This window comes from Lissotriton helveticus, chromosome 5_1, assembly GCF_964261635.1.
Source record: "Lissotriton helveticus chromosome 5_1, aLisHel1.1, whole genome shotgun sequence".
NCBI lineage: Eukaryota > Metazoa > Chordata > Amphibia > Caudata > Salamandridae > Lissotriton > Lissotriton helveticus.
Genome location: NC_136065.1, coordinates 1,993,841,998 through 1,993,855,519, shown reverse-complemented (window position 1 = coordinate 1,993,855,519; position 13,522 = coordinate 1,993,841,998).

The following is a 13,522-nucleotide window of genomic DNA, read 5'->3' as shown; positions in this document are numbered from 1 at the left end:
GGAGCGCTTTAATTTTATTTTTAATTAGAGGTCCGCTTTGGTTGCTGTAAGGATCCCTGCCTGCTTGCTGACACGCATTCGCCCCGTGTTTTCGTTTGTTTTTGCCGCCATCTTGTGACGGTGCCTCCCGGCCCGTAGCTCCACCCCGCTCCCGCCTCCCAGCTGACCCTCCCTCCCACTAGCAGATAAGGAAGACCTCGCCAGCCCCATCGCTGTGACCGTCCTGTCCCTGGCAGTAGCGGTCTCTCCCCCACGCTTCCCTGGCCATCGGATACCGTAGCGCTTGGCTGCTTGGTAACATTTGTTTCCTTTGCTCACACATTCTAAAACGTAGCGCTTTCACATAAATATCGTAGCGCTTGGCTGCTTTGTGACTTTTGAATACTCTCCTTGCACAATCCAAAACGTAGCGCTTTTGCAGAAATATCGTAGCGCTTGGCTGCTTAGTGACATTGGAATTCTTTCTGTGTATACTTATAAGCGTAGCGCTTATTGCATACTCGTAGCGCGTTAAGATTGGTGCCTGGGTCTTTGCTGCTCTGCTCGTGCTTTGACATTGTATGTGTGCCGAATCTCTGTTGGGTGTTCGTGCTGGCATATTGTAGGAGCGCTTTAATTTTATTTTTAATTAGAGGTCCGCTTTGGTTGCTGTAAGGATCCCTGCCTGCTTGCTGACACGCATTCGCACCGTGTTTTCGTTTGTTTTTGCCGCCATCTTGTGACGGTGCCTCCCGGCCCGTAGCTCCACCCCGCTCCCGCCTCCCAGCTGACCCTCCCTCCCACTAGCAGATAAGGAAGACCTCGCCAGCCCCATCGCTGTGACCGTCCTGTCCCTGGCAGTAGCGGTCGCTCCTCCACGCTTCCCTGGCCATCGGATACCGTAGCGCTTGGCTGCTTGGTAACATTTGTTTCCTTTGCTCACACATTCTAAAACGTAGCGCTTTCACATAAATATCGTAGCGCTTGGCTGCTTTGTGACTTTTGAATACTCTGCTTGCACAATCCAAAACGTAGCGCTTTTGCAGAAATATCGTAGCGCTTGGCTGCTTAGTGACATTGGAATTCTTTCTGTGTATACTTATAAGCGTAGCGCTTATTGCATACTCGCAGCGCGTTAAGATTGGTGCCTGGGTCTTTGCTGCTCTGCTCGTGCTTTGACATTGTATGTGTCCGAATCTCTGTTGGGTGTTCGTGCTGGCATATTGTAGGAGCGCTTTAATTTTATTTTTAATTAGAGGTCCGCTTTGGTTGCTGTAAGGATCCCTGCCTGCTTGCTGACACGCATTCGCACCGTGTTTTCGTTTGTTTTTGCCGCCATCTTGTGACGGTGCCTCCCGGCCCGTAGCTCCACCCCGCTCCCGCCTCCCAGCTGACCCTCCCTCCCACTAGCAGATAAGGAAGACCTCGCCAGCCCCATCGCTGTGACCGTCCTGTCCCTGGCAGTAGCGGTCGCTCCCCCACGCTTCCCTGGTCATCGGATACCGTAGCGCTTGGCTGCTTGGTAACATTTGTTTCCTTTGCTCACACATTCTAAAACGTAGCGCTTTCACATAAATATCGTAGCGCTTGGCTGCTTTGTGACTTTTGAATACTCTGCTTGCACAATCCAAAACGTAGCGCTTTTGCAGAAATATCGTAGCGCTTGGCTGCTTAGTGACATTGGAATTCTTTCTGTGTATACTTATAAGCGTAGCGCTTATTGCATACTCGCAGCGCGTTAAGATTGGTGCCTGGGTCTTTGCTGCTCTGCTCGTGCTTTGACATTGTATGTGTGCCGAATCTCTGTTGGGTGTTCGTGCTGGCATATTGTAGGAGCGCTTTAATTTTATTTTTAATTAGAGGTCCGCTTTGGTTGCTGTAAGGATCCCTGCCTGCTTGCTGACATGCATTCGCCCCGTGTTTTCGTTTGTTTTTGCCACCATCTTGTGACGGTGCCTCCCGGCCCGTAGCTCCACCCCGCTCCCGCCTCCCAGCTGACCCTCCCTCCCACTAGCAGATAAGGAAGACCTCGCCAGCCCCATCGCTGTGACCGTCCTGTCCCTGGCAGTAGCGGTCGCTCCCCCACGCTTCCCTGGCCATCGGATACCGTAGCGCTTGGCTGCTTGGTAACATTTGTTTCCTTTGCTCACACATTCTAAAACGTAGCGCTTTCACATAAATATCGTAGCGCTTGGCTGCTTTGTGACTTTTGAATACTCTGCTTGCACAATCCAAAACGTAGCGCTTTTGCAGAAATATCGTAGCGCTTGGCTGCTTAGTGACATTGGAATTCTTTCTGTCTATACTTATAAACGTAGCGCTTATTGCATACTCGCAGCGCGTTAAGATTGGTGCCTGGGTCTTTGCTGCTCTGCTCGTGCTTTGACATTGTATGTGTGCCGAATCTCTGTTGGGTGTTCGTGCTGGCATATTGTAGGAGCGCTTTAATTTTATTTTTAATTAGAGGTCCGCTTTGGTTGCTGTAAGGATCCCTGCCTGCTTGCTGACACGCATTCGCCCCGTGTTTTCGTTTGTTTTTGCTGCCATCTTGTGACGGTGCCTCCCGGCCCGTAGCTCCACCCCGCTCCCGCCTCCCAGCTGACCCTCCCTCCCACTAGCAGATAAGGAAGACCTCGCCAGCCCCATCGCTGTGACCGTCCTGTCCCTGGCAGTAGCGGTCGCTCCCCCACGCTTCCCTGGCCATCGGATACCGTAGCGCTTGGCTGCTTGGTAACATTTGTTTCCTTTGGTCACACATTCTAAAACGTAGCGCTTTCACATAAATATCGTAGCGCTTGGCTGCTTTGTGACTTTTGAATACTCTGCTTGCACAATCCAAAACGTAGCGCTTTTGCAGAAATATCGTAGCGCTTGGCTGCTTAGTGACATTGGAATTCTTTCTGTGTATACTTATAAGCGTAGCGCTTATTGCATACTCGCAGCGCGTTAAGATTGGTGCCTGGGTCTTTGCTGCTCTGCTCGTGCTTTGACATTGTATGTGTGCCGAATCTCTGTTGGGTGTTCGTGCTGGCATATTGTAGGAGCGCTTTAATTTTATTTTTAATTAGAGGTCCGCTTTGGTTGCTGTAAGGATCCCTGCCTGCTTGCTGACACGCATTCGCCCCGTGTTTTCGTTTGTTTTTGCCGCCATCTTGTGACGGTGCCTCCCGGCCCGTAGCTCCACCCCGCTCCCGCCTCCCAGCTGACCCTCCCTCGCCCCTCCCCCTCCACTATCCACATATGACAGATGCTTCTGCGCGCAGCGGTCACGCGCAGCGGTCGCGCCCCAGTTGCGCCGAAGGTGCGCCAAAGGTAAGCCCGTCTACGCCCGTCCGCGCCTGGACCGCGCCCAGCGCCTGTCCCCCTGGTCCTCGTCGCCCCCACCCCACCAGAGTCACATATGATGCCGCAACTTTCCTCGCCCTCAATCCAGGACGCTCTGCACACTGCTGCATAGTCACCCCAGGACGTACCCACGGCCCATTCGCCTGCCTCTCCTGCAAGTTCAACTGCTTCAGGACCCTCACCAAATCCTATTCCTCCACACTCAGCTCCGTCTCTAATCACCTGAAGTGCATCCTGCTGAACACCCGCTCGGTACACAGACACGCAACTGAACTCTGGGACCTACTTGACACTGCTTCACCGGACATCGCCTTCCTTACAGAAACATGGATGAACACATCATCAGCTCCCGACATCGCCATAGCCTTACCGGACGCCTATAAGATTATCCGAAAAGACCGCACCAAACAAACAGGAGGAGGCATCGCCATCATCCATAGGAACACCATCAAAATCACGACCAGCTCCGACGATCTTCTTGCAACCGCCGAACACCTTCACTTCCAGATCCACCCCAACCCTAGGACCACACTTAGGGGCACCCTCATCTACAGGCCTCCAGGTACCCGCACTCAATTCAGCGATGACATCACTGACTTCGTCAGCCCACATGCCCTCGCCTCCGAGAACTACATTCTTTTAGGAGACCTCAACTACCACCTTAAAAACAAACAGGACAGCAACACCTCCACCCTCCTGGACAACCTGGCCAATCTCGGACTCAAACAACTTGTTGACACCCCCACCCATATAGCCGGACACACGCTCGACCCTATCTTCACCTCCAGCAAGCACATCTCCTTCGATCGCACCACAGCCCTACACTGGACGGAACACAGCTGTGTTCACTTCAGCTACAAAACCACCCTGACCCACAACCGCCCACAACCTATTCCTCGGAGAAACTGGAACAAAATCACCTCCGACCAACTCCTCACATCACTCAACCAAAACCCTCCCACCCTCTCATTGGACCCAAACCAAGCGGCCACCAATCTCAAACAATGGATCACCCACAGTGCTGACGAATTAGCACCCCTGAAAAAGCACCAGATCAAATCAGCCAGCAAAGAGGCCCCCTGGTTCAATGATGACCTTAAAATATCCAAGAAACTATGCCGCACCCTGGAGACAACATGGAGAAAATGCCCAACCACCGACAACATGGCCACCTTCAAGGCAGCCACCCGCAAACACCACCAACTGATACGATCCGCCAAGAAATCAGCATTCAAGGATCGGCTCGACAACAACACTCACAACAGCAAAGAACTTTTCAACATCGTCAAAGAATTCACCAACCCCACCGCAGCGTCTAACGACATCACTCCCTCCCAAGACCTCTGTGATGCGTTATCCTCCTTCTTCTACAATAAAATTGCTGACATCCACAACAGCTTCAAAAATACTCCCAGCGCTCAACCCTCCCCACCCCCCGCACATCCCACTCTGTCATCTAACAACCTTAGCGCTTGGAACCCAATCACCACTGAAAACACCATCCGCCTAATGAACTCAATCCACTCTGGCTCGCCAACTGACCCCTGCCCCCACCACATCTTCAACAAAGCTGACTCCATCATCGCACCCCATCTCCGTGATGTCATCAACTGCTCGTTCAACTCTGCCACCTTCCCAGAAAGCTGGAAACATGCCGAACTCAGCGCCCTTTTGAAGAAACCCACAGCAGACCCCTCTGAACTCAAAAACTACCGACCCATATCCCTCCTCCCATTCCCGGCCAAAGTAATTGAGAAAGCCGTCAACAGCCAGCTCGCCGCCTTCCTTGAATCCAACAACTCCCTTGATCCTTCTCAATCCGGCTTTCGAGCCAAACACAGCACCGAAACCGCCCTCATTGCAGCGACCGACGACATCCGAGCTCTCCTGGACAACGGAGAAACAGTGGCCCTCATTCTACTCGACCTTTCCGCCGCCTTCGACACTGTCTGTCACAGCACCCTCATACAACGCCTCAACAACATCGGCATACAAGGAAAAGCCTTGGACTGGATCACCTCGTTCCTAGCTGGGAGAACCCAGAGAGTCCGACTTCCCCCTTTCAACTCAGAGGCCACTGAAGTCATCTGTGGAGTACCTCAAGGATCATCTCTCAGCCCCACCCCCTTCAACGTTTACATGAGCCCACTCGCATCCATCGCGCGCCAACACAACCTCAACATCATCTCTTACGCCGACGACACCCAATTAATACTTTCCCTCACCAAAGACCCTAACACCGCCAAAACCAATCTTCACGAAGGCATGAAAGAAGTAGCCGAATGGATGAAACATAGCCGCCTAAAACTCAACTCAGACAAAACGGAGGTGCTCATCCTAGGATCTTCCCCATCGACCTGGGACGACTATTGGTGGCATTCCGCGCTGGGCACAGCACCCACACCCACAGACCATGCACGTAACCTTGGCTTCATCCTAGACTCCTCTCTCTCGATGTCCAGACAAGTCAACGCAGTTTCATCCTCCTGCTTCAACGTACTTCGCATTCTCAAAAAGATCTACCGCTGGATCCCCCTCGAGACAAGAAAGACTGTCACCCACGCACTGGTCACGAGTCGACTGGATTATGGTAACACACTATACTCCGGAATCACAGCAAAATTACAGAAAAAACTCCAACGCATCCAAAACGCTTCAGCAAGACTTATATTGGACATCCCTCGCCAAGATCACATCACCGGACACCTAAAAGACCTTCACTGGCTTCCCGTCAACAAAAGAATTACATTCCGTCTTCTTACCCATGCACACAAGGCCCTCTACAATCTAGGACCCGAATGCCTCAACACTCGACTGTCCTTCTACAAACCCTCCCGCCAGCTTAGATCGTCAAGCCCTCGCCGCAGTCCCGCGCATCCGAAAATCTACCATGGGTGGCAGATCCTTCTCCTTCCTGGCTGCAAAGACCTGGAACTCACTCCCCACTCACCTCCGCCTTACTCAAAACCACATCTCCTTCAGAAAAGAACTTAAAACATGGCTATTCGACAAATAATGAACCCCTGCCCCCAGCGCCTTGAGACCCTCTGGGTGAGTAGTGCGCTATATAAATGCCCGAACTTGAACTATGCCACATGCATATAGCCCTTTTGGTTATAGATAGATTGTCATAGTAGAGGCAGCTGGTGCACTCTTCAGCCAGACCTACAAACAAGTCTATGTTGTCTGTTAGATACCAAAGAGTTGGATGTTCAAGGTATCACTTTAGTGGGACCTTAACTTGGGTACAGCTGACTAAAGCTTAATCAATCAATCAATCAGGGGTCTGTATGGCGCGGCTACTCACCCTTGAGGGTCTCAAGGTGCTGAGGGGGGCAAGGGTGGCTGCTGATCCGTCTGGGCGCTGAGGTTCAGTCGAAGAGACAGTTCTTCAGATACTCCCTGAATTGGGTCAGCGACGGAGATTGCCTAAGTTGGAAAGGCAAGGTGCTCCAGGTCCTGGCGGCGAGGTAGGAGAAGGATACAGCTGACTAAAGCTCCGCCAGTGTTTCTGCGCCCACATTTGTCATTTCTTCTTAAATTGAACTCCAAACATACCAATGCGTTGAGTACTTAAACCTAAATACTTAAACTTAAATATAATAAAGGTAAATGTAGAGAAAAATATTGTGCTCCTTTAAGTGCATTGCTGACTAACATGAATCTTTCTGGTGTTTAACATTTCGCAGGTGTGAAAATGGAGCCCATCAGGACTGAAATGCGTTAAAAGGTTTTATTCATATTACTGGGCATTCAGAAGAGGAGAGATCCGAAGAAAGGTCAGCTGCTAAGAGTGCAGACTTTCATTTTGTTTAATAACTTACTATATTTTAAGAAACTGATTAAAAAAAAAACGTCTGAACACCGAGGTCCACTGCAGTAGATGCCCCTGCTTTCTCCCACTACCTTTAAATATATCTCTTAGGCCCTGGTTTCAAGTTGTGCTGGGTAGGGTGGGGCATGGACCACACCCGGGCACTACCATTATCCAGGAATGGGGGGTGTTTACTGTGTGTGGTAAAGGCATCAATTTTTGAGTGTCCACATGTTTGGCTTTTTTCTGATCTTTTTCTCTCATAAATGTTAGCAGGTTTGACCTACTAGAATTCATAGGTTCAATGAGGAGCGCCGGAAACATTGGTGCTATATATCACCCCTGTGAAATTCTGTGCCTGTTCGTTAAAACTCACCCAATAGGATACAAACAACCAATGAGGTTGCCCGTAAAAATGGGGGATAATAAGCAGATTTTGGTACTTCCCACACCAGAAGCCGCATACCTGACATTTACCGAGCTGTTTCTCTGTTAAATAATATAAAGGGGGAAAATCGAGCGGGTGTGAAGTTTATCACACCACATATAATTAAGCCGGGCTGCACTGGTTAATAATGACTGCCAAAAAAGGAACACAAAATGCAGTATGCACGTTATTCTCCATTTATCTGTGCTCCAGCATGTTCTGAAACCACATCTCACATGGAAGATACATTCCCTATATTTCCTAAAAACAAATACCAGTGAATTTGCAAAGAATGAAAAATGGGTCCAGTTTAATCCCTTTCTACATAGTTGTGCACCGTAGTACCTTGATATTTCCCCTTTTGCCCCCCTCGCAGAGCTAAAAGGGTGGTGGGCACTTAGGGCGTTCACCTCCCCTTGCACTGACTGTCACTTTACATTAAAACCATTTGAGCACTTTTCGATGAAAGCTTCACACTGGAGAGATCTATTCATTTAATAGCTGGGTATTATAATAGTTATATTATACTGAATGTTTTGAGTCTTGAACACGAATTGATTTATTGACAATTCGGAACAAACATCTATTTAGTAACTCAGATTCTTCTGTTGAAGTTATTGTGCTCCATTTACTGTTGAATAGTAATACTTTTAAAATATGTGATTCTGCGATGAAACCTTTTATAGAATGGAATTCTTTAGTTAGAATTTTACACTAAAGTTAAGTATTAGATCTATTTTTTCGACTTATTTATTGCTGTCATTGATTAATGCCTGGACGTTTTTTTAATGGTTTTTATAAGCCAATATGAAAATAAAAAATAAAACTAATCTTACAACTGTGCAGACCTATCAATGCTGGACTAGATGGAAGATGCAACTATTGAACACTCTATTGTAGACACTATGGTTGAGTCTAGCAATACCCTCTGTTAAGAACGAACAACTACAACGGGCATACAGTGGGCTCTTTTCTCCACCACTGGCCTCTGTATTTCTACACATTAACACCTCAGTGAAATAAAGTGTAGCCTTGCAATATTTGGTGTGAGGGAACAAACAGGTCAGAAGTATTACGGTGGCTTAACAGAAATCTTCTGCTTGCATCCTCTTACGACATACCTGGTTTAAACGGCTTTGGGGAGATATTTAGATGAATTAAGAAGGTACCTCCACTTTTTTGGGAGTAGCAATAGATAAAACCACAGTATGCAGCAGGTGCATAGCATACTAGGTAACATAGACACGGACTCCATCTTGTGCACCTTCTGCAAGATCACTGTTTAGACAATGGTAAAATGTAACATAATTCACACGATTTTGCACTCAGTGTTCCCTTTTAAACAAATCGTATCACTCAATCAACAGAAGGAGCTGGTTCAGAACTATACACAAGTTCAGATGTGACTGGACATTGTGAACACAATGCTATGTTATGTTATTTTACGGTAGTCTTGTAAATTGCACGTTCACCATTGCCCTCTTGGCACTAACGACTATGGGCCAGATGTAGGTGGCCCAATACCGGTTGGTAACGGCCGAAATTCGGTAATTTCGGCCATTACCGACCGGTATTGGGCATTCGGGATGTAGGGGACCAAAAAGTAGCTGAATCGGTAAAGTTTCCGAATCGGTAAAGTTTCCGAATCGGTAACGGTACCGAATCGGTAAATTTACAGAATCGATAAAGTTACCGAATCGGAAACGTTACCGATTCGGAAACTTTACAGAATCGGTAACGTTTCCGAATCGGTAAAGTTACCGAATCTGTAAATTTACCGATTCGGTAAAAAAGAAATGGTAAAAATGAATTTCGAGATGTAGGTCTCCTTTTGAATACCGAATTTGCATGAAATTCGGTATTTAAGAGTCGGTATTTACCAGGGATTGAAAGCAGGTGGTAACCAGGTGCAGGCTATAAAAAAGGCCCCAAAATGCACTACTTACACCAGAATGGCGGCATTCTATGTCATTGCAAGGCGGCTACGGCTCCAGGCAGAAGGAGAGAGGGTCTGGAGGAGGGAGGAGCAGGTGTATAGGCAGAGGATCACACTATTCCAGCTCACTGAGCCTGAGATCCTACAGAGGTACAGGCTGGCCCCACAAACAATCCTGGACCTCATCAGGGACCTACACTCACTTTTGGACCATCCTACCCCAAGGGCGCACGCCATCCCACCCCATGTGCAGGTGCTGAGCAGCCTACACCTGCTGGCATCTGGAAGCTACCAGAGTGTGGTTGCTGCGGTAGGTGGGGTGTCCCAGAGCTGTCTGTCCCGTTTCTTAAAAAAATTCCTTGATGCCATGTTGCAGAGAATGCAGCACTACATTAGCTTCCCTGCTATGCATTCAGAACTGCTAAGGACAAAGACAGACTTCTATCAGATGGCGCAGTTCCCTAACATCATTGGCTGCATTGATGGTACCCACATGCGGAGTAGTATGGCTCACTGGTTAGAGGCGGCAGGCCCAAGAGCAGAAGTAGGCCCGGGACCAGGGTTCAATTCCCGACGCGGCAGGGTCGTGGACCTCAGTCAGCGGACTCGATAATTCTCGCTTCGGTGCTTACTCTAATCAGGGGTTCCACTCGGCAACTCTGGGCATTAGCTTGCCTAATCTCCACAACGGCCCCACCAATTCCGGGATGCCTGGCTCCACCTTGGGGACTCCCAGCAAGGGACCATCCCACAGGGAAAGCCAGGACGGGTTCCCCAGAGTTATACAGCGCCAGGAGACCTATGGACGGGTAGCAGTGCGCTTTACAAGCTCAAAAAAAAATACCAATATGCCCACCTGCTGCCACAGAGTACATTTATCGGAACCATGAATCCACCCACACCATAAATGTACAGGTGATCTGTGTTGCAAAATACGTGATTACTGACATAGTAGCCAAATGCCCAGGGAGTACCCACAACTCCTACGTCTTCCAAAACAGTGGGATCTACGCACGCCTGACTGCGGGGGAATTCGGCGAAGGATACTTGCTAGGTGAGACACTGTGTGAAAATCACTTGAATCGTATTACAGGTGGATGTGTGTGAGCATGTGATTAATGTTGATTTCTTTGAACTAATTGGGGACAGTGCATATGCCCTCTGGTCCTTCATCCTCACACCCTACCTCAACCCAACAACACCAAGTCAGAGGAGATACAACAGGGCACACAAAACAACTAGAAACATTGTGGAGCGCACCTTTGGCATGTGGAAGAGCAGGTTTCGCTGCCTCCATAAAAGTCGAGGGGCCCGCCAGTACACACCAATCACCTGCTGCAAAATGATTGCAGCCTGTGCAATGCTGCACAACCTGGCGGTCAAGAAGGGCACAGAAGTGGAAATCTCAGATTATGAGGATCATGACGACGAGGAAGCAGTGCCTGAACCACACACATCTGGAGGAGCAACATCAACTGATGGCAGACACAGACGGGAAGAGGTCACACGCAACTATTTTTAAGTAAGTAAGGAGACAAAGACAGGCGTAGTATGCTACAACACTAGTTTAATTTTGTAATGACTTTGGTTTTTTAAAGCACAAAAGTGCAACAAAAAGCATTTAACTGCAATGCTCTCAGTTCTGGTTAACTTCACCATGAACTGTGAAAGTTATTTCCTTGCTCGCTTCCCAGTAACACTAGTAGGTTGTTCTACCTGCTCACTGTCTTGCTGGCCTGTGGCCTCAGCATGGCGCCTGCTCCTCCTAGTTTCAGTTACAAGGGTGCTTCCAATGCTGCTCCTGCTCGTGCTCTCCTCACTTATAGGCACATCCAGAGCAGCTGTGTGTGCAGTTTGTGCATTCAACAGCGCCTCAAGAGCACTGGTCATCCTGCCCATGCCCCTAGTGACCTCATTTGTGTTTTGTGTCATGGCCTCCTGCATGTTGGAGCTTGTCATGCATAACAGGGATGTGGCAGTGGCCAGGCGGTTGATGGCTGTACTTTGGACATGTGCACAATGCCTATCCCTGTGCCTTGCAGCAAAATCATTGTCCAGTTTGGTGCATAGTAGCTGCACCCAGTTGTTGACTCCCCGCATCCCTGCTGCCATCTCCTTGTTGACCTGTACCAGCTCACTGATGCCCTTCCTATCTCTCCAATGTTACTATTCAGGGACCTCAGCTGTCGTTGGCATGCCTGGATGGCTCTTCCCTGCATCCTTTGTATACGCACCATGCTCCCCTCCAGACCAAGGAACACATTTGGACCCTCAACTGGTGCATCTGCTGGCCTTTCTTGCACTCTGCGGCGTCTTGCAGTACTATGGCCCATCCCTGCACTGGAGTGTGTCGTGCCAGGGCTCACTGCTACAGGCAAGTTCTGTGGCCCGTCACCCTCCATGTCAGCTGCTACGGACTCCAAATCGGGGAGTGGAGCCACGACATGCCTCCGGCTTGGTTGTGATGGGGGTATCACATCATGCTGTGATGCTGGCATTTCTGGTGATGACAGCAGGAGAGGGGACTGAGATCTCTTTGGGGACGCCAGCAACTCTTGGGCCATTTCTGTATCTTGGGCAGGTGGATGGCTACTTGATGCAGCTTTGTCCTGTGGTACGTTGGGGGTACTTTGTCCTGCATCCTGACTCTCCTCCCTCTCAGGTGGTGTCCCTTCAGCCTCCTGCGAACGCCTGCGAGACGTTTCACCTGTGGACATATGAACGTACATTCGCTAAGCGCTACTGTCTCACAGTCGCTACAATTAAATAATTATCACATTGGCCATGTTCTGTATGCAGTCATTACATGAACTAGTTGGCTTGTGTGCTGTATGACATGTCCTTACATTTCCTGTCTACATATCCCATCATGCATTGGCCCTGTATATTGCTAGCAGTACTGGACTTTAGTTCACTTGCCCACTAAGGGTACAGGTAAGGGTGTTGCTATTGGGGGGAATGCAGTGCATTTGTCTTACCTTTTTTGCTTGCAGCTCTGGCCGAGCTGTCTACTTCTCCCAGTCCGCAGAAGCTGTCTGGTTCTAGGGTTGAGGCCACCATCTCCTCCAGATCAGTCAGGGGGGTGCTGGGTTCTTGCCCCCGCCTGTTTTTGATGCCTGCTTGTGTTGTTCTGCCATTTTCTTTTTGGATTGGCTCCTCAGGTCATAAAAACGTTTTTTAAGGTCCTCTGTGTGCCTGGTGGTCACCCCAACGGCATTTACTTTCTCCATAATGTCCAGCCAGATTTTTCTTTTGGCTGATTCAGCCACAGTGAGGGACTGCCTGCCAAACAATTTGTGGTGTACCTTCACCACCTCCTCCACAAGGACCTGCAGCTCCATGCTGCTGAATTTCAGCTTCCTCCTCCTCTCAGGCTGCTCTTTTTCTTGGCAGCTTGTCATTTTTCACTTTTAAAAGTGCTCCAAACCATTTCTGATGCTCCTGCACTCTGCTCAGCTCCAACTGCCATTCCAGAAGCTTCTAATTAGCTGCAGCTGCCTGTGTAGCCACTTCCTGGTAGGGAGGGGGAGGGTGGTAGCACCTGATTGGCTGCCTACTTGAATTTCACTTTTGTTTGCTTTCCGATTCAGTATTTACCGAATCGGTATTTACCGATTCGGTAAATACCGAATCAGTATTCCCTATTCATTCCTATGGGCCATTTGGCCCATAGGAATGAATAGGGAATACCGATTCGGTAAATACCGATTCGGTAAGTTCCGATTGTCCGATACCGAATTTTACCGAATCGGTATTTTTTACCGATTTTTTTTCCTACATCCCATTTTCCGATTCTAAAATACCGATTCGGTAAAATTCGGTATTTTAGAATCGGTAAAATCGATTTACCTACATCTGGCCCTATATCTGTCTGGTGAAGCCATCATTAACCAACCAAATTTCGTAAGCCTGTTAAATAACTAGGGGGCCCATTAGGATGGCTGACAGATTGCCCTCGCCAGGCTGGCGGTAGCCACCGCCGGCCTGGCGGGGGCAATCCGCACAGAAATGACCCCTGCCA